Here is a 27,734-nt window from a genome sequence, read left to right as displayed (position 1 = left end):
GAGAGCAGGATCCTGCATGGTTTTCCAGCATACTGTTTTTTTGATCTGCACAGTACTCTTTATCATGATAAATTTTCCTCCGAGTCTCACTTTTAAAGGTCTTTCTTAGAGATTGGTATTCAATTTTGTCACTAACCCACGGATGTGCAATATTGTATTAAGATTGCTTAATGATTACAAAATGGCCTCTTTTATTTAAATCACCCTGAGAACATTTTAATTAGAGAATTAAAAGATCGCATATAACCATTTCTTCTGTATCTGATTTTTGGGGGAAAAATTTTGGATTTTTTGAAGGTATAAACATAAGATAGCTTTATTTTTTCCCATCATGGCTACCAGTTTTCCTCTCCAAACTCACTACCCAGCTGTATAGCAGGATTCTTAGAGGCCCCTTGGTCAGATTCCATAACTTCTCTGACTCTATTTTCAGAAGGGATTCCTTTTTTTGTTTTTTTAATGTTTATTTATTTATTTTTGAGAGTGAGTGCAAGCGGGGAGGGGCAGAGAGAGAGGGTGACAGAGAATCCCAAACGGGCTCCATGTTCTCAGCCCAGAGCCGCCACTGGGCTCGATCCCACAAACCGTGAGATCATGACGCGACCCGAAAGCAAGAGTCAGACGCTTAACTAAGCCAACAAGGCACCCCAGAAGTGATTCATTTCTGCATTTAAGATCTATCCTATTCATTTTTCTTCTCAAAAGATTTATCTATTTAATTTATGAATACATACCTTTAAAAAAATAAAAAAAATATTAAAAGGTATGTACATTAAAGTCTCCTTCCCTCCCAGTCCTGTTTCCTCACCTGCCCGAGCTCCCTCCTCTAACTGATTGTTGACACATTTCTTTTAACTCCTTCCAGAAGTTTTTAGGCACATCCAAATATATTTGAATATATTTCCCCCTTTACACTGATGGAAACACACAAATACATACTCTTCTACTCTTTTTGTTTTCTTGAAATATCCTAGATCCTTTGTTTTTTTTCTTTTTAAGTTTATTTATTTATATTGAGACAGAGAGAGAGCATGGGGGGCTTGGGGGTGGGGGCAGAGAGAAACTGAAAGAGAGAATCCCAAGCAGGCTTCCAGCTGTCAACACAGAGCCCGATTTGGGGCTCCATCTCATGAACCGTGAGGTCATGACCTGAGTCAGACACTTAACTGGCTGAGCCATCCAGGCTCCCCTAGGATCCTTTCTTTATCAGAATTTAGAGCTCTTTCTTGCTTCTACAACTGCATCTTATTCCATAGATGGAAATGTTTAGAAATTTCTTTTTTTTTTAATTTTTTAAATCTTTTATTTATTATGGAGAGACAGAGACAGAGCATGAGCAGGGCAGGGGCAGAGAGAGAGGGAGACACGGAATCCGAGGCAGGCTCCAGGCTCCGAGCTGTCAGCACAGAGCCCGACGCGGGGCCCAAACTCAGGGACTGGGAGATCATGACCTGAGCTGAAGTCGGAGGCTCGACCGACTGAGCCACCCAGGCGCCCTGGAAATGTTCAGAAATTTCTAATTGGCATGACCCATTCCTTACTGAGACATTGTAGCGTCTTCAACCGCTTGCTGTCAGATACCTGCACAGACCCCTCCTCACTTGTGCGAGCAGGTCCTTGGGCCAAATGCCTGCAGGCGGGAGCTTTGATAGGCATTGCCAAACTGCCTTCATAAAGGCGGAATCCTACAAGATCCTGCCAGCCATTTCGGGGGGCCTGCCCCTTGGCTTCACCAATCACTTCTCAAACTTCCGATTTTTTCCAATTTAAGAAGTGAAACATGGGATCTCAGTGTGTTTTGGATTTCCTCTCTCCTTAGGAGACACGAGGTTGAAACTTTCCCCGGTTTTTGAGAGTGATTTGTATTTCAGTTTCTGTGCGCTGTTCATAGCCTTTGCCCATTTGTCATGTGCAGATTTTCCAAAATCCAACTTCACGTGATTCCAAGTTTTTCTAGCACAGGCTAGGGTATTTGGAGGGTGGGAGACTGGCCCTAGAGAAACCACCTCACCCTCCTCCCCTTCCTCAGCCGTGGGGGAGGGGGCAGGGATCAGGTGTCCTTCCATGGCTGCCTGTGTGTCCCTGGTCGGAGGCATCCCTCTGATTCAGCCTGGCTCTGATGCCTCCTCTGATGGGGTATTTAAGGTTGCCCTGGGCCAGAGTTCACCTGTACCTCTTCCCCTTTCCCGCCCTCCCCCCACTGGAGACCATCCCTCCCAGAGAGGCCACCATATGTCTGTCTGGTCCTAGAGGTACATACATGCTCCCAACCCTTTCTCCAGCTTGAGCAGCCCCTGGGCACCTGGCCACCTGGGCAGCCCCCTACCCCTGGCACTTGCTAACCTCTGGGCTCCAGGGAACCTCAAGGAATTCTGGGCTCTTCTTTGCAAGGGCTGTTCTGAAGGCCACAAGAACAAAGAGGAGGTCAGTATGCTTCATCTTCTAGGGCACACCAGGCCATACTCCCCTCAAACCTCACAGCATGAAGTCCCCCAGCAGGCCCCTGCCTTCAGAAATTCTTCGACGGAAAGCAGCACTAGTCCCATATTCAGTGTATCCCAGGCCTTGAGAAGCATGGGGAAGGGGGAGCACAACAGAAAGGACAAGACACCCTAGCCTCTGCTCTCCGAACCCTCTCCCAGGAGACTTGGGAGCGGGCCTACAGGCTCCACAGCCCTGTGACTCCTGGCTGGAGGCCCCGTTCTTGCAGGAGCCCAGGGATTTTTTCCAAGGAACCCTGGGAACCACTGCCCTCTTTGCATGGAACGTGGCACCCCCAAAACCCAAGCTCCTCCCCACTTCCTCCTTATCTTTTATCAAGGCAGGGGTGCAGGGAGGGGGCCGCCCTAAGCTGCAGCAGAAATTTGAATCGAACTAAGCAGCAATTCCGGAACAACTGGAAAAATCCTGCTCTACAGCCTCCGAGGCTTTCCTCACCCTGTTCTGAGCTTTCTCCTTTATATATTCCCCTTCTAATCTTGCCTTTTGGTTTATAAACCATGTGCACAGTTTTTCAAGAACTTCAAAGTACAAGTCAGTCATCGGCGATGCTTCTTAATCTTAATTAGTATATTTAGTGGATGAGCCTGCTGGCATTGCCATAGCTCGATTCTTTTTTTTTTTTTTTTAATTTTTTTTCAACATTTATTTATTTTTGGGACAGAGAGAGACAGAGCATGAACAGGGGAAGGGCAGAGAGAGAGAGGGAGACACAGAATCGGAAACAGGCTCCAGGCTCTGAGCCATCAGCCCAGAGCCCGACGCGGGGCTCGAACCCACGGACCGCGAGATCGTGACCTGGCTGAAGTCGGACGCTCAACCGACTGCGCCACCCAGGCGCGCCAACCATAGCTCGATTCTTAACTTCAGCTTGTGGTGCAGAGGTGGCTGTCACTGGTTCGTTCGTTCGTTTGTTTGTTTTTAATTTACAGCCAAGTTACTTAACATGTAGTGCAATAATGATTTCAGGAATATATTCCAGTGACTCATCCCCTATGTATAACGCCCAGTGCTCACACTTAATGCCCCTTACACATTTAGCCCATCCCCCCCACCCACAACCCCTCCAGCAACCCTCAGTTTGTTCTCTGTGTTTAAGAGTCTCTTCTGTTTTGTCCCCCTCCTTGTTTTTATATTATTTTTGCTCCCTTTCCTTTATGTTCATCTGTGTTGTAACTTAAATGCCACATGCGAGTGAGGTCATATGATATTTGTCTTTCTCTGACCTGTCACTGGTATTTTAGTGGGAGCTGACAGCTGAGGGTACCTCACCTAAGAGTTCACTCTGGTCTCCTGCTGATAAAGGACAAATGCTCAAACTCCCCACACGGGCCAGACAGAGAGCAGGAAAGTACACACGGAGTGGACATCAAGGAATGGGGGAAGGTTCCGTTCCTGGTTGTGTCAGTTCTGTGACCTCAGCAAGCCCCTGTCCCTCCGGCAAGCGGGGATAGGCTGGGGGCTCTTGGGCACCTTCTCAATTCTCCCCACCCACTCGCTCTGACTTTCACATCCTAATTCTTTGTTGCTTGCTTCCACTGAACACCTGCTGTGTGCAGAAATGGTGAGGCCCGGGGCACCTGGGTGGCTCAGTCGATTAAGTGTCTGACTCTTGGTTTCAGCTGGGTTCATGACCACTCAGCTCATGAGTTCAGGCCCCATGTCAGGCTCTGCGCTGGTGGCACAGAGCCTGCTTAGGATTCTCTCTCTCCCTCTCTCTCTCTCCCTCCCCAGTTCTCTCTCTCTCTCTCTCTCTCTCTCTCTCTCTCTCTCTCAAAATAAATAAATAAACATGGCACAAAAACAGACACTCAGATCAATGGAACAGAATAGAGAACCCACAAATGGACTCACAAACATACGGCCAACTAATCTTTGACAAAGCAGGAAAGAATATCCAATGGAATAAAGACAGTCTCTTCAGCAAGTGGTGCTGGGAAAACTGGACAGCAACGTGCAGAAGAATGAACCTGGACCACTTTCTTATGCCAGACACAAAAATAAACTCAAAATGGATGAAAGACCTGAATGTAAGACAGGAAACCATCAAAATCCTAGAGGAGAAAGCAGGCAAAGACCTCTTTGATCTTAGCCACAGCAACTTCTTACTCAACATGTCTCTGGAGGCAACAGAAACAAAAGCAAAAATGAACTATTGGGACCTCACCAAAACGAAAAGCTTCTGCACAGCGAAGGAAACAATCGGCAAAACTAAAAGGCAACCGACAGAATGGGAGAAGAGATTTGCAAACGGCATATCAGATAAAGGGTTAGTATCCAAAATCTATAAAGAACTTACCAAACTCAACACCCAAAAAACAAATAACCCAGTGAAGAGATGGGCAAAAGACATGAACAGACACTTCTCCAAAGAAGACATCCAGATGGCCAGCCAACACATGAAAAGATGCTCAACATCAGGGAAATACAAATCAAAACCACAATGAGATACCACCTCACACCTGTCAGAATGGCTAACATTAACAATTCAGGCAACAACAAATGTTGGCGAGGGTGCAGAGAAAGAGAATCTCTTTTGCACTGCTGGTGGGAATGCAAGCTGGTGCAGCTACTCTGGAAAACAGTTTGGAGGATCTTCAAAAAATTAAAGATAGAACTACCCTACGACCCAGCAATTGCACTACTAGGCATTTATCCGAGGGATACAGGTGTGCTGTTTCGAAGGGACACATGCACCCCATGTTTATAGCAGCACTATCAACAATAGCCAAAGTATGGAAAGAGCCCAAATGTCCATCGATGGATGAATGGATGAAGAAGGTGTGGTATATAGATACAATGGAGTATTACTCGGCAATCAAAAAGAATGAAATGTTGCCATTTGCAACTATGTGGATGGAACCGGAGGGTATTATGCTAAGTGAAATTAGTCAGTCAGAGAAAGACAAATTCAGATGACTTCACTCATATGAGGACATTAAGACACAGAACAGATGAACATAAGGGAAGGGAAGCAAAAATAATATAAAAACAGGGAGGGGGACAAAACAGAAGAGACTCATAAATACGGAGAACAAACTGAGGGTTACTGGAAGGGTTGTGGGAGCAGGGGTGGGCTAAATGGGTCAGGGGCACTAAGGAAGCTACTCCTGAAATCATTGTTGCACTATATGCTAACAAATTTGGATGTAAATTCAAAAAATAAAATTAAAAATAAATAAATAAACAAAGAAATGGGGAAGACCTCCAAATGATTAAATACTTCATCTTGTTCTCAGAGTGCTTTGGTTCCTTGAAGGGCTACTTTAAAAATTCCACCATCCTCAACTTTTCCAGAAATCTAAAGTAAAAGGCTTATTTATTTATTTATTTATTTATTTATTTAATTTACAACAGCCGACGTTTTTCTGCCCTCCCTTGTGCCTGCCATCACCCGCAGGCCTCTTCATCTGGGGTCCTTCGAGACTACCTTCTCCTTCCTCCGTCACACGCTCTGACACGGCTCAGTCGTGTTCTGGCCTCTGCCATCTGTTCTCCACGGCCCTTCTCCTGGTGCTTGTCATTTACCGCTTTTTGCCAATAGGAACGTCTAGTTTGTCCTTTGGGCCTCTGGCTTTCTTTTTCTTTCAAGGGCTTTCTTCATGTTGTAGATTCTGTACATGATAGATAGATGATAGATAGATAGATAGAGACAGATGATGATAGCTATGATAAGTAGATAGACAGAATAGATAGGTAGGTAGACAGAGAGATAGAAATATAGATGAATATCTCACCACTCTGTCATTTGAACTGCCTGTGGAAAAGAAATGTGCTCAACCCCTCTTTATCACTGTCTAGTTTCCAGGCTTAAAATTAATTTCACCAATTTCTGTTGCATCATCAGGGAAGCAGTGCTGTTCACAGTTGGTCCGCCACAATCGATTTCGTCTTAGGCATAGATCTTGTCTCTACCCCCCTTCCTGTCTTCTGTGCGAGTGTGCTGGGCTGCTAGGATGTATCACTGACAGGTGGCGTGGCGGGAAGCACGTGGCTCCAGAGGACTCAGGGCCCAGCTGGAACTCAGCAGCTCCGTGGCCTTGAGAACGTTCCTCATCTCGCCTCTAAAGAAATGTTGCTTGGGTTAGAAACTCACTAAGCCGATGCCCAATGAGCTGTCACTGTAATTGGTATCTAACCTTCCAGGTTCTGGTGGGTTCAGACCCTGTTACAAGGACCATGTTCAAATCCAGCTTCCTGCCAATGTGCTACCTCTCCCTGACCTCTGGCCCGACTCTCCCCTCGAATTCCTGCTTCCTTCCCCACCGTATCAGCTCAATAGCCCTAAAGGAAAACCAGGGTTCATCTTCACTTTTCTCCATCTCGAGCCAAAAGCAAACCAACAAATCCAGTCTGGAAGTTCTGCCTCTGTCATCCCCAGGGCCTTGCTCTCTGGCTTCCTTCAGGTCTCTGCTTCCACTTCCACTCGGAGAAGGCAGCTGATTGCGTCTAGTACCCTCCCTCCCTTCTCTTTCAGTTATTTGTACCCCCTCCGCATCAGTTAACCATTTGGAGGTACACCATTTCTGCTTCAGTAGGTGTTCGGTGTAAGCAGACAACCAGGAATTAGGATGTGAAAGTCAGGGAGCGTGGGTGGGGAGAATCGCGAAGCAGCTCAAGAACACAAACCGTGTCTCCACTTGCTGGAGAGACAGGGGCTTGCTGGGGTCACCGAGCTTACACACGTGGGTTGCTTCCCGATCTTGGCTATGGTAAATAACGCTGCCAAAAACATAGGACTGTTTATATCTTTTTGAATTAGTGTTTTGATTTTCGTTGGCTAAATACCCAGTCGTGGGATGACTGGATCATAGGTTAATTCTGTTTTTAATTTTGTAAGGAAGCTCCATTCTGTTTTCCACAGTAGCCGCGCAAGTTTGCATTCCTGCCGACACCGCACAAGGGTTCCTTTTTCTCCACATCCTCGCCAACATTTGCTGTTTCTCGTCTTTTTGATTCTAGCCATTCTGACAGGTATAAGTTGATATCACGTTGCCGGTTTGATTTGATTTCCCTGATGATGAGTGATGCTGAGCATCTTTTGACATGCGTCCGTTGGCCATCTGGATGCCTTCTTTGGAGAAATGTCAATTGCCCATTTTAATTGGGTTGTTTGTTTTTTTTGGTGTTGAGCTGTATGTGTTCTTTATATATTTTGGATACTAACCCTTTATCAGATGTGTCATTTGCAAATAGCTTCTCTCGTTCACTAGATTGCCTTGTCATTTTGTTGACACTTTACTTTGCCGTGCAAAGGCTTTTTATTCTGGTGTCGTCCCAACAGTTTATTTTTGCTTTTGTTTCCCTTGCCTGAGGAGACATATCTAGAAAAATGTTTCTACAGCCAATGTCAGAGAAATTACTGCCTGTGTTCCCTTCTAGGATTTTTATGGTTTCAGGTCTCACATTTAGATCCTTAACCCATTTTGGGTTTACTTTTGTGTACAGCATAAGAAAGCGGCCCAGTTTCATTCTTGTGCATGTAGCTGCCTGGTTTTCCCGGCACCATTTCTCGGAGATTGCCTTTTCCCCATTGTACGTTCTTGTCTCCTTTGTTGTAGATTAACTGACCATATAAGCATGGGGTTTTTTTTCTGGGCTGTTTATTCTGTTTCATTGGTCTATGTGTCTATTTTTGTGCCAGTAGCAGACTGTTTGGGTTTTCCCCTCAGTTACTTCTATCCCCCTCCCCCTCAGTTATTTCTATACAGTTGTATTTCCTATTCAGCCACCGTCTGGGTTCCACAAGAACCAGGGCCTCAGAGAACCCCTCCCCTCACCACCTCTGAAGCTAGTGCTGCCCCCATGCGGCCATGGTGCACTGGGGCTTTGCCCCATGCGCAGAGCTGGCTGGTGCCTGTGCCTTGCCCCCCCCCCCCCATCGCCCTCCTCCTGCCACTTTTCTGATCCTGCCCTTCCCACCACCGACTCCCCAATTTCTGGATTTCCACTTCAAAATTTCCTAGGGTCCGTCTCGCCTCTGTTTGGGTATTCCATTCCGTTCCTCTCCTTTGTGCCTGCTGAACACACCTAAATGTTCCCAGCGGCACGTCCACAGCAGCGCAACCTGTGTCTTCCTCCTGGTCTCTGCTTTTCTACGTTTCCTACAACGAGCGCATGCGTGGTGGCAGGTCACCCTGACCGCAGAGCGTCTTCTAAGGCAGCTTTACGAGCTCCTTCTCTTGCTGGGGCTCTTCTACCAAACCAGAAACTTCATCGTTTTCGCTCTACTGCCTGAACCCCTCCTCTCCGGCTTTCCTACTTTGCTGGTGGCGGTGGGGTTGTGGGAGTGCTCACGGAACAAGGCAAGCACTGCATGTACTCGGGATTCTGAGATACAGATTCTAGGACCAGGAATAACCGCTGAAATGGCGCAGCTGACCTGGGAGAGGCCGGACCTCCCAAGGAGCCCATGTTCTCGTGGAGGCCCACCTGTCCCTTGTGACGGCATTCAAGCCCTGTTCCCTCTAGGCCACCTCCTCCCACCCTCTGCCTGGATGGCTGACACACCCCACGGTCACCAGCACCCGGGGTTCCTCCCTGAAGACAAGGCGGGGTCTTCAGCGGGGTCCTACTAACAATCCTCCCCAAGTGTTTCTTCCCGGAGTTGCCGGGGCCTTCTGCTGGATAACCCATGCTCTGCCCCAGCTCCAGGCAGTGACCTTGAACTGCCCTCTGTGATGTTCTGATTGACCAGGGAGCACAGCTCCCCCACTCAGGGCTCCCCATGATCTGCTGCTCACCCCAACCCTTCCCTGCAAATACCCTCCCCCGCCGTCCCTGTGCGCAGTTTGCCTTCTCTTCTTTGTGATACTTGTTCTCCCCTGTGGCCCCTACTGGCCATGCGAAGGCCAGGCCTGGTCTTCCAGGCTGTCCCCGGTGCTCCCATGGGTCTGCTTCGGAGCAAGTGCCCAGATGACTCATCTGGATGGACTGTATGCCCTCAACCCCTGTAGAAGATTCTTCCCTACAGCACTTGCTTCCTCCCCCCTCGACTGTCTCCTGACACCCCCTCCTCTCTCCCACCCAGCTCTGCTCTCCAGCAAGACTTCTGTCTCCGACAGGCAGCTGACATGACCCAACCTGGCCAAAGCGAGGGGCAGCATGGGGCTGAGCTCCTGGGTGGCCCCTGCCCCCACACCTGCTGAAGATGCTGCAGTTCTGCTCCGTAAGGACCTTGCTCAAGGCTGGTCTGTGGACTCACCATGTCGGCATCCCAGGCCTCACCCTGGATGTCTTGAGTCAGACTCTGTGTCTTAACAAGAGCCCGAGGTGACTCCTTGCACGAGCATCTGAAAAGCCCCGGTCTAGGGGACGTACCTGCCCCTGCCCACCGTGCCATCGCCCCCGCCCCCAGCAGCTGGTTTGGGTTGCCACAGCTGGGCTCGCAGCCAGCTTTCTCCTCCCCTCCCCACCTCCGTCTCCCATGTGCCCTGACCTCCCAGGCTACTGACTCATGGGGGGAGGCCCCCTGGCCCTCAGCCTAACGCTGGGAGGTTTAACAGTCACCCTTGGCTCATGTGCCCGAAGCCACACAGCTAGCACAGAGAACAGACTAGAACCCCCACTCCTGCCTCTGATTCATCCCTGCCAGCCTTCAACCAATCTTTACAACAGCATCTTTTAACCACATCACATGGAGTCCAGGCTCCCCCAGCAAACAAGTCAGACAGGTGGGGGTGTGGTCCTCGCCATGCCATTTCCTGGCTGTGTGATCCCAGGCAAGGTGCCAGAGCCCTCCGACTTGCGGCTTCCTTATCTGTAAAGCAGTGGTAATTAGCACGTGGACCTCAGGGAGGTCATTCATCCATTTGTTCATTGCTGTGAATGACCACGGTTTACAGGGTGCTGTTGTGTGCCCAGCACCAGAGACAGCACTGAGCAGAAGAGACCATATCCTGTCCTTCAGGAGCTTCCTAAGAAGGAAATGTGGGCAGACGCGGAGCAAAGACGTGTAAACACTGCCAGCAGGTGCCAGGCATGGACAACACATCAGCAGGGCTCAGTTGAGTGAGTGAGTGGATGAATGAATGAATGAATGACACAAATACAGCTTCTCCACAAGCCCTCCCTGTTCCAATCACAAACGTACCCCATGCTCGTCCACCCTGAAGACACCTGGAACAGAGAGATGTGGGCTTAAGGCCACTGAGGAGTTTAAGAAAATCATGAGGAGATGGGAGGAGGGCTGCCGGGCTCTCCAGCAGTTAATGGATCTAGAAGAATTGGAGTCATTATAAAAAATATTTCAGATGTAGAACACATTGCCTGAAATAGGCGATAATTGAGGTGGAATCAGAGTTGTTTTTCAGAGTTCCACAATTTTTCAGTGTGTGTGTGTGTGTGTGTGTGTGTGTGTGTGTGTGTGTGTCTTAAAGATGGAATACATTTTCTCAGGGTTTCAGAGACCTGCCACTTACAGACAATGATACGGATGGTTTGAGAACAAGCCCAGGGCTCTTACCATGCCGCGAGCTTCCCTCTCAGGGCTCTCTGAGCCGCCCTGGATCTCAGATTTGGAGAGCCAGCTAGGAGCCACAACAACACGCACCTGCACCCACGTTTTCTGGATGAGACATTGAGGCCCATACTTGCCCAGTGTAAGCAGGTGATTACAGGCAGCAGAAAATGGATATTCAAACCCAAGTCCCCTGCTTCCCAGCCAAACGCCCTTCGCTGGACATCGTGCAGGCTTCCGTGAGCTCACGACAACGCCCGGCCAACACTGGCAGTCAGCACTGATACAACCAGGCTGAATCTCCAGTGGTCGTGCCAACCAAAGGGAGCCAGACGCCCGAGGCTCCCTGCCGCGTAGTTCTATCTCCAGGACAGCCAGGCAAAGGCAAATGGGAAATGTACACAGATGGGTGGTCACCAGTGGGTGCGGTGGGGGGGGGTTGCCGACTGTAGTGGGACACAGGGAACTTTGGGGGTGAGAATGTGTCCTGTATCTTGATCGGGGTGGTGGTTACACTAAATGTACACATTCGCCAAAACTCCTAGAACCACACATTAACGAGGGCCAAATCTACTGTGTGTAAATTATACCACCATTTTTAAAAAAGCAACCTAGGGGCGCCTGGGTGGCTTAGTCAGTTGAGCGTCCGACTTCAGCTCAGGTCATGATCTCGCGGTCCGTGAGTTCAAGCCCCGCGTCGGGCTCTGGGCTGATGGCTCGGAGCCTGGAGCCTGCTTCTGATTCTGTGTCTCCCTCTCTCTCTGCCCCTCCCCCGTTCATGCTCTGTCTCTCTCTGTCTCAAAAATAAATAAATGCTAAAAAAAAAAAAAATTTAAAAAAGCAACCTAAAATAATACGTGGTGATGATAAGAATCATCATCTTCAATGCCAAAACCCGGTCTGTGTTCAGGGCCACGACGTGGAGGCCTTGGAGATGCTCTCGGTCAGAGCAGGGAGATGCCCTGCTCCTAACAGTCAGCTTCAGACACTCTTCCCGGGAGGTGTTTCAACCGCACACCCCCAAATCAGCATGCCCCCACCCCAAGCGGGCTTTGCTTCCTCTTATCTCGCAGGCAGTGAGCGGCATTGACCTGCCCCGTCGCCCTGGCCCATCGCCTGCCGTTGGGACGGCCCCTCCCTGCTGCTCCCCAAACCTCCGTGTGTCACCGATCCTGTCATTCCTCTCGCACACCTTCCCCGCCCCAGCGTCGACCTGCCACGCCTGGTGATACCTGTGTGATACCTGCCCTCTGGCCTTGGGCCCCCAGCTCAGCCTGCCCGGAGCTCCTGGGGCCCTGCCACCTCCTCACCCACGGTCAGCAAGGACACGCTCAGAGCTCCCTGACCTGGTTCAGGGACCTCCACGGACTGGCCCCAGCACACAGTTAACTCCTGCACTGCCTGCTCCTCTGCCAACTGAAGCCACAGGACCTCTGCCCACTTGCTGCCCCCAGATCAAGCTGAGAACAGCCTTAGCACCAGAGTCTCGACCCTTAGGAGGCATAAAGGCAAGGGAAAGGGGGGAGAAGGAGATGTCAGCGAGTCAGGCGTCCTAACATCCTAAAAACCTCAACGGCTTCCGTCTGGACGCGGCCAGCAATGGGCAATTCACTGCCCCTCGCCACCCCCCCAGAGCAGCCGCTCGCCTTCCGCCAGCTCTGAAATCCAGAGCTGAAGTCTGTCCTTGCCTGTGGTCTGAATTCGCCCCGCTCCCTGCCCCAGACCCCAGAGAGCAGTTGTGTGATGACCTTGACCTCAGCCCTCCTGGGTCTTCTCTCCCAACCGGAGCTCAGGGCAGACAGCCTCCCCATCCATTTGGCCAGAACAGAAGCCTCTCATTCTCTCTCTCTCTCATCCCCTTGCTGGGAATGGAAACCGCCCCTCCTGCCTGCGGGCTGTGGGTTCCTCACCACGTTTGTAATAAAGACTGCCCTCCCAGGTACTCCTGAGAGGGATGTCCCTCCAGATGTGACCTCTTGGTCACTCGTTTCAGGCCACCTGAAATCACAGCTCTACTGTCTGAGGCAAAGGATTAGCCAGCAGGATGGGACCTCTCCAATAGATCCCGCAGGGCATACCTGGCATTTAGGGATCGGGACATGAATGCTGGGACTACCGGGGGCTTGCTGGGGTCACGCAGCTGGCCCTGGTGCCGAAGGAGCTCCCTAGGCCCCCCCAAGTCGGGTCAAGCTGCCCCAAGGCAGGCCCTTGTCTTAGTGCACTCTGACCTCTAACACCTTAACACTTGTTTCGCTTGGCTGATTATTTATGGGCAGGGTCATTAATCAAACATCCTCAGACTTGCAGGCAGGTGGGAAAGGAGGCAACATCCCAGGACAAATCTCCTGTATCTGTGTCATTAGGCAAAAAAAAAAAAAAAAAAAAAAAAGATTTAAAAAGATATGCTCTGCCTGGAGCAAGGGAAGCCACCCTTCTGAATATTCTAAGATCACCTGACCACCTGCCCTGAAAGGGATTTGGACTGAGGTGAGGGGAGGAGAAGGGGGTTGGGAACCCACCCATGAGGAACTTGGAGGGCGGGGCTCGGGGAAGCCGAGCACTAGCGTGAGCAGAGGGGGGCGGTGGGAAGTGGGGTGCCTCAAGTCCAGGTTCCCATTCTTTACGTTTTACAGAGGAAAACAGAGGCAGAAAAGGCCGTTCTTAAGCTTTCCTGAGTCTCTAAAGTCGTTGACCACTCAATAGAAGTTCTGCACCTGTAATCAAGAAAGATGTACCTGCACATGTACCGCCTCTGCATACAATTTAAGGACCACTTAAACCTCCACAGAGTCCGTGGGACCCCAGGTTCTGAACCCTCGGAGGGATGGGAAGCCACAGAGATCGCGAGCGTGCTTTCCTGTCTGCACACCGTCCTAACCGGCGTATGCTCCGCTCAAGGATCCACCTGGTCCCTCGCCACTCTGAGAGCCCGTACCCTAGAAGGCCCATGTTGGGAAGAAACTGGGGTTTGCCTGGACAGTCCTGGTGTAATCCTATTACACCCCTTTTCCTATGAAGAGGGCCCTGGTTCAGATGATATCCACTAACGGTCACCCCAGAGGGAGGGAACCGTTCTGTTACCCAAGTCGGTGGGGTGGGGGAGGGCTTGTCCCCACAGCGGCCAGACATCATCCTATCAGAGAGGCCACTAACCCACAACTAGACCCAGCCGCCAGAGGATGGCAAGAGATTTGTTCAAGTTTTGCATCCCCGAATTCACTGTTGTGTGACCACTACTCGCTGACGGCCCTTTTGAGTTTCCCCAAGACTTTAGTTTTGAGTCTGTTCATACGTCTTCCCTTTCTTTGCTTTGGTTTCCTGGAGTTCTCCTGTTTTTGCACTCTCTCTCTTGAATGACTCAGAAGATGTTTACTTGAAAGCTAGTTATACAAGCCACTTGAAGCATTTTCCCCAAAGCACATCCTATGAATAGAATAAACAAACTTCAATTCTAAAATGATACTTGGGTGCATCCAAAATTGCAGTGGTTAAACTGTAATTTTCATTGACAAAGACACAGCCACCCAGATATGCAGATTATTCCAAATTTCATCAAATCTGAGTGGGAGCGGAAGGCCAGACTCTGAATGGAATATTTCGCCCCGATGACCCTAACTGCAAAGTGTTCTCTTTCTATTCCAAAGTGCTCAAACCGATGGAGCTGGAGAAGATATCTGAAGGTTTGAAAAAGCCCTGGAAGAAACTGATGAGGGGTCCTCGGGAGACTGATGACGAACGGGCCAAGGTGAGACCCGACGTAGCCTCAGAAGAGGGAACGCCCCACGCCCTGGACCGAGAGACACAAGACACAGAAGCCCACGGCTTCATCCGAATTCAGAGAAACCCCATCTTCAATCGCTCCGTGAGACGCAGAAGCAAAGGCAAGGCCAGAGACGCTCCTGAACAGAACACCCGCCACCCGGCAGGTCAGTCCCGTGGGCCGCTGGCACAGCTGTCCCTTGACACGCAGGTGAAGCCATCAGGGCTGAAAGGCCCTGATGAAAATAAAGAAGAGTAAGAGGCCTTGCAACCTAGCAAGGACAGGTCCAATAAAAGGAAACATTTTGAAGTTGTTACCTAAAGAATTCAAATTCCCCCAAGATGATGATGAGGGTCCTTCAGGAGAAAGTGTTGACCCAAACTGTAAGACTGGCTTCTATCGAAACGAGACAGCTTGCTCTAGGACTCAACAGAACACCCAGATGTGCATGCATCCCAGCAGGGAGGCTTGGAGCTGTCCACATTTGGGTGCGTCTGGGGACAGGAGTTTCCTGAGCGGTGACATCTCACCTTTGCTCTCTCACTGGTGCTGCGACGGCCAGAGCTCCTACTGTCCTGAGAATATCTGAGATGAATACCTCGGGAATAGCTTTGCAGCTGGATTCCTTAATCTTTTAACCCAGCTCCTAGTATATGTGCCCGAAGTATATTTTATCTGCCCGAAGTGTATTTCTTGAGCAGAATGAAGCTCAGAAACTTTTACAAACGGGGGAGTTGTCAGAGCTACGACTGAAATACTATATTCGTGGAAGCTGGGTGAATGGTACATTATATTACTCTCTTGACTTTTGTGTGTGTTCGAAAATCTTAATAAATTAAAAGTTAGAAACACACCTGCACGCAAAGGAAGTTAGAGCCTCTGCCCTTGAGGGACCCACAATATTGTGATGATGTCATTCTACTGCAAGTGATGCATCAAAGTTTACAAGAGAGGTAACGGCAAAAAACGAGACCCTTCTGGTGGGGTTAGGAAAGATTCCTCAAAGAAGATGATATTTTAGACGAGTCAGGAAGGGTGCATAAGGACATGGCCAGAGAGAGAACAGGAGCTAACTTGGCTGAGCACGTGTAGGTACTCAGTGCTAAGGGTGCCCTTACTATACCCATTTCACAGATTAAAAAAAAAAAACCCTGAAGCAAACAGAAATTGAGTCACTTACCCTAAATCACACAGCTAGTGAGTGGCCGGGCTTGAACTGGAGTTTAGATCCTTCTAGTTCCAAAGCCTGTGCATGGGGAGAAGGGGTTAGGGTGGACAGAAATATAACGCAAGCCACATACATCATTTAAAATTTTCCAGGGGCCACATTTAAAAAGGAAAAAGAAATGGCTAATATCCATTTTAACATGTTAGTGAACACAATGCATCCAAAACATTATCGTTCTATCATGTAGTCAATAATCAATATAAAAAATTTGTAATAAGACATTTTGCATTTTTTTTTGCACTCAGTCTTTAAAATCTGTCGAGTATTTTATACTTATGGCCCCTCTCAATTTGCATGCTCAGTTTTCACTGGAAATATTTGATCTGGATTTAGCTTTCATAAAATGTACAGTCAGAAAAAGATTTACATATCCAGATTGTTCCAAATATCCTTAAAAGTTTTCCAATAACTGAACTGAGTATCAGTTTTTACATTTCAATTTAAACTAATTTAAGTTTTAAAAACATGAAGAATTTACTTCCTGGGTCACACCAGCCACGTTTCAAGTGCACAACGGCCACACGTGGCTGACAGTGGCCCAGGGATGGCACAGGGTTAGGGCATGACAAGCAGACAGAAAAGCAGATATGGCCGCCCAAGGCCAGGGGCCGGGGGTCTTTCTGAGCAGAAGCAAAGGCGAGTATCTGAGGTGAGGCTGGAGAGGGGACCCAGGTCAGGGGGGAAAGAGTCTGTGGCTTCTCAAGCCCAGTCGGGAACCCTGACGCCCGTGTAGACTAGAACAGGGTCACTTCACTTCTTGCCATCCTCATAGCTGCCATTTATGTCCAGACCATAAGGTTTTCATCAGACTCAGAGTTGTATTTTTAAAATGACTCCCGGGGCGCCTGGGTGGCGCAGTCGGTTAAGTGTCCGACTTCAGCCAGGTCACGATCTTGCGGTCCGTGAGTTCGAGCCCCGTGTCAGGCTCTGGGCTGATGGCTCGAGCCTGGAGCCTGTTTCCGATTCTGTGTCTCCCTCTCTCTCTGCCCCTCGCCCGTTCATGCTCTGTCTCTCTCTGTCCCAAAAATAAATAAACGTTGAAAAAAAAAAATTTAAAATGACTCCCTGTTTCCCCTCCCTGCAGTTAACTCCTAAGACAGCCCAGAGCTTTCTGATCCAGAGTCCAAGGAGAAAATGCTCCCCCAGCTCTCGCTGGGGGGAGCGCACAAGCCGGCCAATGGCGCGGGGCTTCTCCTCCCCTCCCACCCAACAAAAGAAGGCTTGTGCTCCCAGTTCAGTTTGTGACTTAGGTGTGCGAGGTCAGCTGAATGGGTGCCCTTTCAAAGTCACACCAGAACACTGACTGACCACCCACCTACCGGCGGTCTGACGCCCCAAGGGAGGGAACTTGACTTATTTAATATCGATTAGGACTTGCGAAGTGACGTGTTAAAAGATTGACACGCTGCAAATGATTTTTTGTTCGGTAGAAACAGTAACACCAATGGTTCTGGTTTTACTGCCCTCTCAGACATTAACCAGGTTTGTATCTAAGTTTGCAATCCCATTTCCAATATTCTTTTTTCCACTGAGTGCATCTGCACGTGTGTGTGTGTGTGTGTGTGTGTACATGCATGTGAAGTTTCTTGCATCATAATTATAATTTTTGTAGAGACGGCGTGCCAGGTCACCAAATCCGTGCAAGCCGTGGCAAATTCCCCTCCAGGGGCGTGACCGGAAGAGAGCCCTCTTCCCTCCTTCTTCCCTCCTGGGGTGAAGCTGCTACTATGCAGAGAGAATTGCCTGAAAGGGGGAAGATGCACGTTTTCTAGCTCTCTGCCTTTCTTAAATGTCACAGGTTCACTGGAAAATGCACAGTCTGTGGATAAGCCCCTGACCGTGAATGTCCCCCAGGGCAGAATGCCTCGGTGGAGAACCCCAGTACAGCCAGACCCAGGAGCCAAGAGAACAAGGTAAGAGAGGGCAAATCAGAGGAGGGGCCAGTTCATGACAAGATGTATCAGGACCGGTTGGTGCCAAGTACGGACTGCTGCAAGGATGTCTTATGTTTTGTTTTTTTTTTAAGTAATTTTTATTTGCCTGTGTTTAAAAAAAAAAAAAAAAAAACTTCACCATCTCCTTTAAAAAAAAAAATAACCCATTGTTACTCTTCCATCATAAAACTGGGAAATTGTAGACATTACTGATTTCGAGAAGTAGAAAAGGAAAATCCCTGTGTGGTGCCACCACCCAGAGAGGCTTTAATTTGTTGTATCTGTTGCAAGGTGCTTTCTCCTGTATGTTTTATGCCTATTTTCTCTTCATAAAGTAGGATCTTACTATATATCCTGTCTTCAAACCTACTTAATAGTGTATCACAAACCCTTCTGCATGTTACTAAATATTTTTCTACACAATTATTCAATGGCTATAAAGTAATCTACAGTATGATAGGATTATAATGCATTAATCATGTGATGGTTGTTGGATGTTTGGGTATGGTAGCAGCTAGGACTCAATTTAGCTGCTTGTAACCAAAAAACACAGCTTAGAATGACAGAGATCTATTTGACTCTTGAGTGAAAGAAGCCTGGGGGGTTGTGACAGCAACTACTTCATGCCTTCAGCTATCAAGGTGGCTGCCAGAGCTCCGGCCATCACAGCCATAGTTCAGATGGCAGGAAGAAGAAAAGCAGAGGGTGGTGGGGACTCGTGGTGGCCTACTCTGTTCTCCTCTTATGGAGCTTCCCTGAAGCCCACTCAACTACTGGTGCTTCCATCTCATTGGCCCAAACTGACTGGGTCACACGGCCACCTCCATTTGCACGCCAGGAAAGCCGGGAAATGTATCTCTTTCAAACCAGGTCTGTTTCCACCTCCGGAAATTGGCTCCACACCAAGGAATAAAAGAGAATGGATACGGGGGAGGCAGCAGCACTCTCCGACCCAAGGGAGTTCCAATTTTTTGCTGGTCTATGAGCCACACTATGAGAAATATCGTCGTGGCAAAATCCCGACACCCATTCCTCCTTATTTCCTTAAGTTCTTAGAAACTTCGCACCTTCTACAAATCCCGGGTTACAGGGAAGTCGTGTTCCCGTATTTGTACTGGGGAAATACGGGATGGACATCCTGTCGCAGAAACAGGTGGTGGGCACTCTTTTGCTCCCTGACACGGCTTTGACCACAGGCCCTTGATTATACATATAACTTAATCATTTAAATACATAACTTAATTAAAATATATATACAGACCTATTTCACTTACATGTAATTATATAACAAAGGCAGCTGACTCCTGTTGTCTCTGTTCTGGCTTAAGAGCCAAAGAACGACACCGTAAATATCTTCCCACCCACACAGGACGCTCAACAGATGGTGGGGGAAGTCACTCTTAGCTCATCCCTCTTGTCCAGGGGTCAGCAGGAGTGACAGTACAAATATTTCACAAGCAGGGCCCAACACTGCTGTCCCGGGGGGGGGGGGCAGCGGAAAGACCCTGGGAGTAGGGAAAAGGGAAAGGACTCAGGACATGGCTCTTTCCCAAGCAGCACACAATGTTTCCATATTTTCACAATCAATAAAAAAGAGGGTGGGGCTAAGGAGACTGGTTACCAGGCTTTGTTTTTGCTGGGGGATCATTGTCAGAGTTCTGGGAGCTGCCCACACCTTCCCACGGGGGTTCCCCCTTGTAGTTGCTGGGGCTCCCTGGAGAGACAGAGCCAGCAGGATGTGGAGAGAGAGGGTGGGGGACGTTCCATGTAAGGAACTGGTTCACAGTTGTGGAGGCTTGATGAGTGCAGAATCCGCTCGGTGAGTCTGGGGCTGGAGACTCAGGGAAGAGCCACAGTCGGAGTCCAGAGGAGGCCCGCCGCACAATTCCTTTTTGCTCTGTGAGGTTACTTAGTCTTTGTTCTGTTAAGACCTTCAACTGTTTAGATGAGGCCCACCCACATTATGGAGGATAAACTGCTTTGCTCAAAGTCCACTGACTTAAGTGTTCATCACAAAAAACATCTTCACAGAAACACCCAGAATGATATTTGACCAAATATCTAGGCACCATGGCCCAGCCAAGTTGACACCTGAAACCAACCATCATATCCCCCATTTTCACCCTAGTGAGGGGGGTTTCAAGAGATCTCTGTAATCGGAGGGGGGGGGGGCGGTGTGGAACACAAGGACCAGAACCTGGTTTGCTCCTGGAAACATCTAGAGATGAGCTGGCTGACGGCCTCATGGAAGGGGTGGGGAGAGGGCAGAGCAGGGAGTGAGGGGCATCTACCCCAAAGGCAAGGCAGGGGCACATGTTTTCTTGGAGCCAAGTATAGATCTCAAGGGAGGGGACCAGCCATGAATCACTTTGAAAAGGACTCCACCCAACACGGATTCCTGCTAGGGGCCAGGTGGATCTTGGCAGAACGCAACCGAAAGTGGCCGGCTCGAGAGCTTTGCACCCACCAAAGAACCATGGCCAGAGACCCCCAGTGAGGTATCTCCAAGGAGCTCCCCACAAGTGCCCCACTTTGAGGGCCCAAACAGCAGCTGGGGGGCGGGGGACGGGCAGGAGACGACAGGGCAGGAAGCAGAAGCTTCCCAGCTGTGGCCGGCACTGGGAGAAGAGAGGCGTCCAGAAATAACGTCGGGGTGCACTTTTGAACACCTAGGGAAAGAGAGCATTTGTTGGTAACCCAAGAGTGACCAGAAGAGCTTTGCACGTGGTCTGCCTGAGATTTCACGCAAGGCCAAGCACAAGCAGATGGAATTGGGGATGGAGAGGAAGCCTGGGGACCCTTCTCGTTTGCACCCTCCCCAGTCCAGGGGGTCCCTGCGCTTACCTCCGTCTTGTGACCTAGTGAGGACGGAGGTTCTGGGGAGCTTATGTAGGTGGATCTCAGGATCCCGCTGTGAGATTTGTTTCTATTATGTTCTCTGAACTAGATATCTGTGGCAGGGCAAGTCACAATGTATCCGCTATGGAAAAGTTTTCTAGAGGAAAACCTCCTGATGGGCCATGGGGCTCCCAGGGCTTGAGCTATTGCTTTTTTTTTTTTTTTTTTTTTTTAAGTTTTTATTATTGATTTCTGAGAGAGACAGAGTGCGAGTGCAGGAGGGGCTGAGAGAGAGGGAGACGCAGAATCCAAAACAGGCTCCAGGCTCCCAGCTGTCTGCACAGAGCCTGACGCGGGGCTTGAACCCACGAACCGCGAGATCATGACCTGAGCCGAAGTCGGACGCTTAACCGACTGAGCCACCCAGGGCCCCAAGCTATTGCTTTTAAAGGTAAAAACCAAAATGTAAGTTTCTCCTGGGAAATGTTACCCTTCGACGGTCAAGAAGCTACCACATCAGGATGCGTTAGATGTGACACGTCTGGGATAACATTTGTGGGTGCCGTGCACGAGGACCATCCATTCTCTTCTATTCCTCTGCTCACGCCTCATTTCACTAGGCACCCCAGCATTTGGAGGCCTGGACCTTCATGTAAAGTAACGTGATCCCTGCTCTGGCCCACATCCCGTGTCCCCACCTTCGCACGCCGTGTCCCTCATTCAGAGTGCCCTGGTTCCGTAAGTCCAGTTGTCTCTCACTATGTTTCCACAGACACATTCCCAGGGCCTGTAGCTACCCGTTCCTGCTGGACGCCCTTTTATTCTAAGTTGGGAAAATAATTCTGTCGCCTAGATTCATGCATGTAAATGCAGGTTTTGTGATCCAAATTTTTTTTTCAACGTTTATTTATTTTTTGGGGGACAGAGAGAGACAGAGCATGAACGGGGGAGGGGCAGAGAGAGAGGGAGACACAGAATCGGAAACAGGCTCCAGGCTCTGAGCCATCAGCCCAGAGCCTGACGCGGGGCTCGAACTCCCGGACCGCGAGATCGTGACCTGGCTGAAGTCGGACGCTTAACCGACTGCGCCACCCAGGCGCCCCTGTGATCCAAATTTAACAGAGGACAGAAGAAAACAGAAAAGGAAAGGAAAGAACCCTCCATGGTACAAAGGCTGGAAACAACTGAGGAGGGACTAGAGCGTCGACCTCATGCAGGGCCCCAAATGGTTTCTCCCTCTTTTCTGTAATTGCTACTACAGTGTCTTCGTAAAGGTAATTTTAAAGGGACTCGTTGAAGGAAATTTTACTTTACAACAAAACGTGCAAATCTTGGGCACACGGTGTGATGAATGTATTAGTCAGCTCAGTTGCTGTAACAAAATAGCACAGATTGGGTGCTGAAACAGCAGACGTCGATTTTCTCCTCATTCTGGAGATTTGAAGTCCAAGATCAGGGTGCCACTGTGGTCAGACTGTGGGAGGGCTCTCTGCCTGGCTTGCAAACAGCTACTTTCTCATAGGTCCTCACGTCGTGGACAGAGAGGGAAAGCAAGGTCTGGCCTCTTCCTCTTCACGGGGGCTCCACCCTCATGACCTCAGCTAAACCTAATTCCAAAGGTCCTACCTCCAAATACCATCACGTGGGGGGTAGGGCTCCAACGTGTGAATTTGAGACGGGTGGGGGACACGATTCAGTCGACAGCAATACATTTTTACATACATATACACCCACTTGACCATTGTTACATAAAAAAATTCAACTGAATGATTTTAAAGGTCTGATTGGCTTTACTAATCCGTTCCTGAATCAGGCAGCACCCCATCCAGGAAGTAGAGGGCAGCTCTGAAGGGCGCTACAATGGGAAGGGTTTTTCAAGGCAAGACAAGAATATCATAAACAGGAAGAAAGGATTATTTCAGGAGAGGTCACCTTCATTTGGGGACAAAAGGGTTTCAGTTGGTGGATTACCTCATCTTCCTTTAGGGGGTGAAGAGGGCCCAGGTGACAGATTATCTTATCCGTGCTGATCAAAAACTTCCTGGCTGACCAGGTACAGGCTACAGTCCTGGGGTCTTGAAACTCCCATTAGGTTAAGTGTTGAATCTTGGTTTAATGACTTAGGGTCTTAACCTCAGTGGCACCACCTTGGGCCTGTGATTTTCTTTTTACCATCAACCAGACCAAGAAACATTTCCATTGGCCCATGAGTCTCCCTAAGACTCTTTTTTTTTTTCTAGTCAATCCCTAGCCCTCTCACCCATCACCATTTTCTGACCTCCGTGACCATTTGCTTAGTTTTGCTGGTTCTTGACCTTCATGGGAATGCGATCGATCACACGGTGTGCACGCAATGGTGTCTGACTTTCCGAACATATTTTTTCCGGATTCATCAGTGTATCTACATCAGATCGCTCTTTTTATCGCTGAGAAGTATCACCACCATTTGTTTACCCGTCTTTATGTTGGATATTTGGATTGTTTCCAGTTTTCGACTGTTACGCATAAAGTTGCTGTGAACATTCTCAGACACGTCTTTTTGTGAATGTATGTACTTGTTTGTCTTGGTGTACGCCCAGGAGTCGAAGTGCTGAGTTTTAGGATAGGTACGGGCTTAACAGTATTAGGAAGAGCCAAATAATGTTTCAAAACAGTTGTATTATTCCACACTCCTACCAGCAAGGTATCAAAATACTGGTCACACCAGGTGCTGGCCAACTCTGCACCTGTTCTGATATATTGAAGTTCCTCAGTGTGGTTTTAATTTGTATGTTGCTGATGACAAATGATGTTGAGTCCCTTTTCGTATACTCATTGGCCATTCACATATCTTCTTTTGTGAAGTTCCTCTTCAAGTCTTTTGTGCATTTTTAAAAATTTTATGTTTTTAATTTTTGGTAATTCTTTATATATCTTGAAGACAAGTCCTTGGTCAAATATAGATAGATATAGATATAGATACAGATACAGATACAGACACAGATATGGATATGGATATGGATATTCTACCAGTCTGGGGCTTCTCTTTTAATATTCTTGTCCTTTAATGATCAGAAATTTTCATCTTGATGAAGACTAATTTATCAATTTTTTCCCTTGCTTTTTCCTTTTCCATCCTAAGAGATATTTGACTAGTTCGAAGTCATAAAAATATTCTATGTTTTTTTTATAAGAACGTTATACGTTGGGGTGCCTGGGTGGCTCAGTCAGCTGGGTGTCTGACTCTTGATTTTGGCTCAAGTCATGATCTCGTAGTTAGTGGGTTTGAGCCCCACGTCCGGCTCTGCCCCTGCTTGGGATTCTCCCTCTCTCTCTGTCTCTCTCTCTCTGTCCCTCCTCCATTCCCTCTCTCTCTCAAAATAAATAAACAAACTTAAAAAAAAAAGAGCTTTATACTTTTAGCTTTCCCATTTAGGTCTGTGCTCCATATGCATACAAGTTGCTCTAGAGTCATTTATTTATTTATTTAGTAGATTTTTTTTTTTTAATTTTTATTTATTTTTGAGAGAGAAAAAGACAGAGTGCGAGCAGGGGAGGAGCAGAGAGCAAGAGGGAGACACAGGATCCAAAGCCGGCTCCAGGCTCTGAGCTGTCTGCACAGAGCCAGATGAGGGGCTCAAACCCACGAACTGTGAGATCATGACCTGAGCTGAAATCAGACGCTTAACTGACTGAGCCACTCAGGCGCCCACCCCCCCCCCCCCAAAAAAAAAATCCGCTGACTGCAGACATGTGGATCTTTTCTGGACTTTTATTCTGTTTTATTGATCTAAGTGCCTTTCCTTATGCCAATATCACACTGACTTAAATACTGTAGCTTTATACTAAGTCTTAAAATCTGGTAGTGAAAGCTCTCCTACTTTGTTCTTTTTAAAGATTGTCTTGGATATTTTCAGTCCTTTGCATTTCCATATAAATTTTAGAATCACTTTGTCAATTTCTAAAAAAAAAAAAAAAAAATGTCTGCCAGGATTTTGGTTAAGATTGCATCGTCTCTCTCTATAAATTTGGATATCACTGACACCTTAATATTAGCACCTTAAATTGTTCCATCTATGAACATGTCCTAACCTTCTGTTTATTTAGATTTTTTTAAAATTAACCCAGCAACCATTTGCAGTTTTTAGCATTGAGGATTTACACATATTTTAATCGCATTGTTCTGAGGATTTTAACGCTTTTGATCCTATTTTAAATGCCAGTGTTTTGTAATTTCACTTTTCAATTGTTCACTGATAGTATGTTCAAATACAATTAATTTTTGCATGGCTACCTAGCATCCTGTGAACTTGATACATCACTTATTAGCTCTAATTATTTGTATATTTCTTTGATTTTTCTATGCACACAACACTGCCATCTGTGAATAAAGATGGCTTTAGTTCTTCTTTTCCCCCAAGTTTCATGCCTTCTCCTTGTTTTTTCTTGCTTTATCGCAGTGGCAAAGTCTCCATTCCAAGGCTGGATAGACGTGCTGTGGGTAGATATCTCTGTTTTAGGTCCTGGTCAAGAATGCTTTGATTGCAAAGACCAGAAACCTACTTAAACGTGTTCAAGTAGAAGAGGGATATTGAACAACTTAAATTTGTTCAAGTAAAAAAAGGATGCTGGAATCCTGAAGAATCCAAGTATGAAAGATAAAACCCAGCTTTACAGAGATGGAAAAGCTATCAGGAACCAGAGCCACTTTCTGGTTAGAAGGCCACGGAAGGCCACGGCCTCCATTCCTCTCTACTTCTCTCTATGGACTGCTCTATTCTCCTGCTCTCCCCCAGACCAGCTTCTTCTCACTGCCTATCAGCTGGTGCATGACCCAAAATGGCAGGTATGGACAGTATGCCCTTTCAGTTTGGTTCTCCACAGCGAGTGGATACCTCCTTCTGTGTCTCTCAGAGAGAAAGACTTTCTAAAGAAAAGAATCTGGTTGGCCAAATGTTTATCGCTGGGCCAGTCGCTTAAAAGAACAGGAGGTAGGATCAATGGGGCCATTCCCAGGTATCACAGGGAACCATGTTTGGGAGTATCTGTCTGTGAAGGATAGCCAGGCACCCAAAACACACCCAGTGTAGTAGAGTCTGGGTCTCCTGCACACGAGGCTGCCAAAGGGGACACGAGTCAGGTCAGGAGCAGCGGAATGCAGGTAGGAACAGTAGGGACTGGAGGCAGTAGATTAGAAGACCGAGGTCCTCTGACACTCAGAGTGGCCCAGGAACCAGTCCTCCAGTTTGCAAGAAGCTTGGACGGTGCTGCTCTGGAGTGTGTGACCTTCCTAGTCAGTGCCTGCCCCGAGAGGTTCTAGAATTGTCCACAACACACCCAAGGGTGTCCTGCAAGTCTTCTTTCATAGGCCAATGACAGCAGGGGCACAGGGCTGCTGAACAAGAGGGAAGCACAATTACTGTAGACAAATGTGCTATAAAGAGGGGTGCAGGAAGGGAACTAACGTTTGTCAAGTGCCTTTATGTGCATCATCTCTTTAAATTCTCTTATCATGGGGTGCCGGGTGGTTCAACCAGATAAGCATCCGACTCCGGCTCGGGTCATGATCTCATGGGTTCATGAGTTGGAGCCCCGTATTGGGCTCTGTGCTGACAGCTCAGAGCCTGGAGCCTGCTTCGCATTCTGTGTCTCCCCCTCTCTCTGCCCCTCCCCAGCTCATGCTGTCTGTCTGTCTGTCTGTCTCTCTCTCTCTGTCTCTCTTTCGGTCAAAAATAAATAAATACTAAAACAATTTTAAAAAATAAATTCTTATTGTTATCCCCATTTCACAGACAAGAAAACTAAGACTCGACAAGAGTTGGTAACTAGGTCACCTGTGCACAGCTGGTGAGACAGTTAGACCATGAACCCCGGGCCCCACACACCATGATCTCTCACTTCCCAGGCTGCCCCAGATGAAAGTGCTGCCAGGATAAACTTGGCTGTAAGAAGGAGGGTGTTCCTATTAACCTACTCACAGGGGCAAAGTCAGGAGGCACAGGGAGCCTCCTCTGTCTAGTCCACTGACAGCTTGGTCCCTTAGGGGTTCTCTCAAGTCAAAGCATTGCACATTGGGTCTTTACTATAGCTGCAATGTCACAAATCAGGGTTCTAGTCCCAGAAATCATGTCATATCATAAACTACCAAATTGACAGATAGATAGATAGAACAGAACTCAAACATGAACTTTTATAAATTGACATTTCTACATCAAATTAAGCTACATTATACAATTTCATGTGAACACTTTTCCTGCATGAACTGAGCAGGCTGATGCTTAAAATATTTGTCCACTGATCTTCCAACCAAAAATACCCTTGTCTTTTCCTGGCAGTGCTCTGAGGGAACTGCAGGAGTTCATTATTCCACGGTTGGTCAGTCTGCATTAAACATTAGAATCACCCCAGGGCTGACACTCAGGGGGAAGATAGAGGCAGCCTCACTAAGTGTTAACAACGCTGCTCCAGCTGGTTCAGCCAGACCCTCCTGACTATTAAATACTGTGACCATTATTCCTGGATCCATTTCCCAAATGGTCATTGTCATCAAATCCTTCATCGCCACCAAAGATTCATGCATGGCACTGTGAGTCTTTGAGTGCTGATACAGGGCAAGGAACAGTTTCCATATTGGAAACTGTACATGTTTCCATGGAAATGTACAAGTTCCATGTACCATAACCCTGGGGGCAGCTTGTCAGATGTTCATCAGTGCTAGTTTGGGTTGTTCCTAGGAGAGTCTGAGAGTCTTCACAAACTGCAAATGCCGATTTACTGAATAACTGAAACAAATACTGAATCACTTCAGGTGTGGGGCTGCCTCTTTTATTCAAGGAGACTACTTTTGAGCTTCGCCATGAGTCAGTCATTTGAGACAATACGGGAGCTGAAGAAATGCAGGCTGACTGTAGTCAAGCCTCTACTGATGTATGAGAAACACAGGAAAGATGGGGCGCCTGGGTGGCGCAGTCGGTTAAGCGTCCGACTTCAGCCAGGTCACGATCTCGCGGTCCGTGAGTTCGAGCCCCGTGTCAGGCT

General features: G+C 48.1%; 1 protein-coding gene across 4 annotated transcripts in view; it reads right to left on the bottom strand.

Annotated features, from left to right (window-relative positions):
• The window catches only part of NEU2 (neuraminidase 2), a 91,494-nt gene that overhangs the window by 40,116 nt on the left and 23,644 nt on the right, over positions 1 to 27,734 (bottom strand). For 2 of the 4 annotated variants that reach the window (XM_023259814.2, XM_023259815.2), the window contains exon 3: positions 15,898 to 15,963. The exons of the other annotated variants lie outside the window; for them this stretch is intronic. The gene's annotated coding sequence lies outside the window, so the exon portion shown is untranslated. The remainder of the gene's footprint in view (positions 1 to 15,897; positions 15,964 to 27,734) is intronic. 4 annotated transcript variants of the gene reach the window in all.

The sequence above is a fragment of the Felis catus genome, chromosome C1, assembly GCF_018350175.1.
Source record: "Felis catus isolate Fca126 chromosome C1, F.catus_Fca126_mat1.0, whole genome shotgun sequence".
NCBI classification, from domain to species: Eukaryota; Metazoa; Chordata; class Mammalia; order Carnivora; family Felidae; genus Felis; species Felis catus.
Note: the sequence above shows the minus strand (reverse complement) of the source record. Positions and strands in the feature narration are given on the sequence as shown.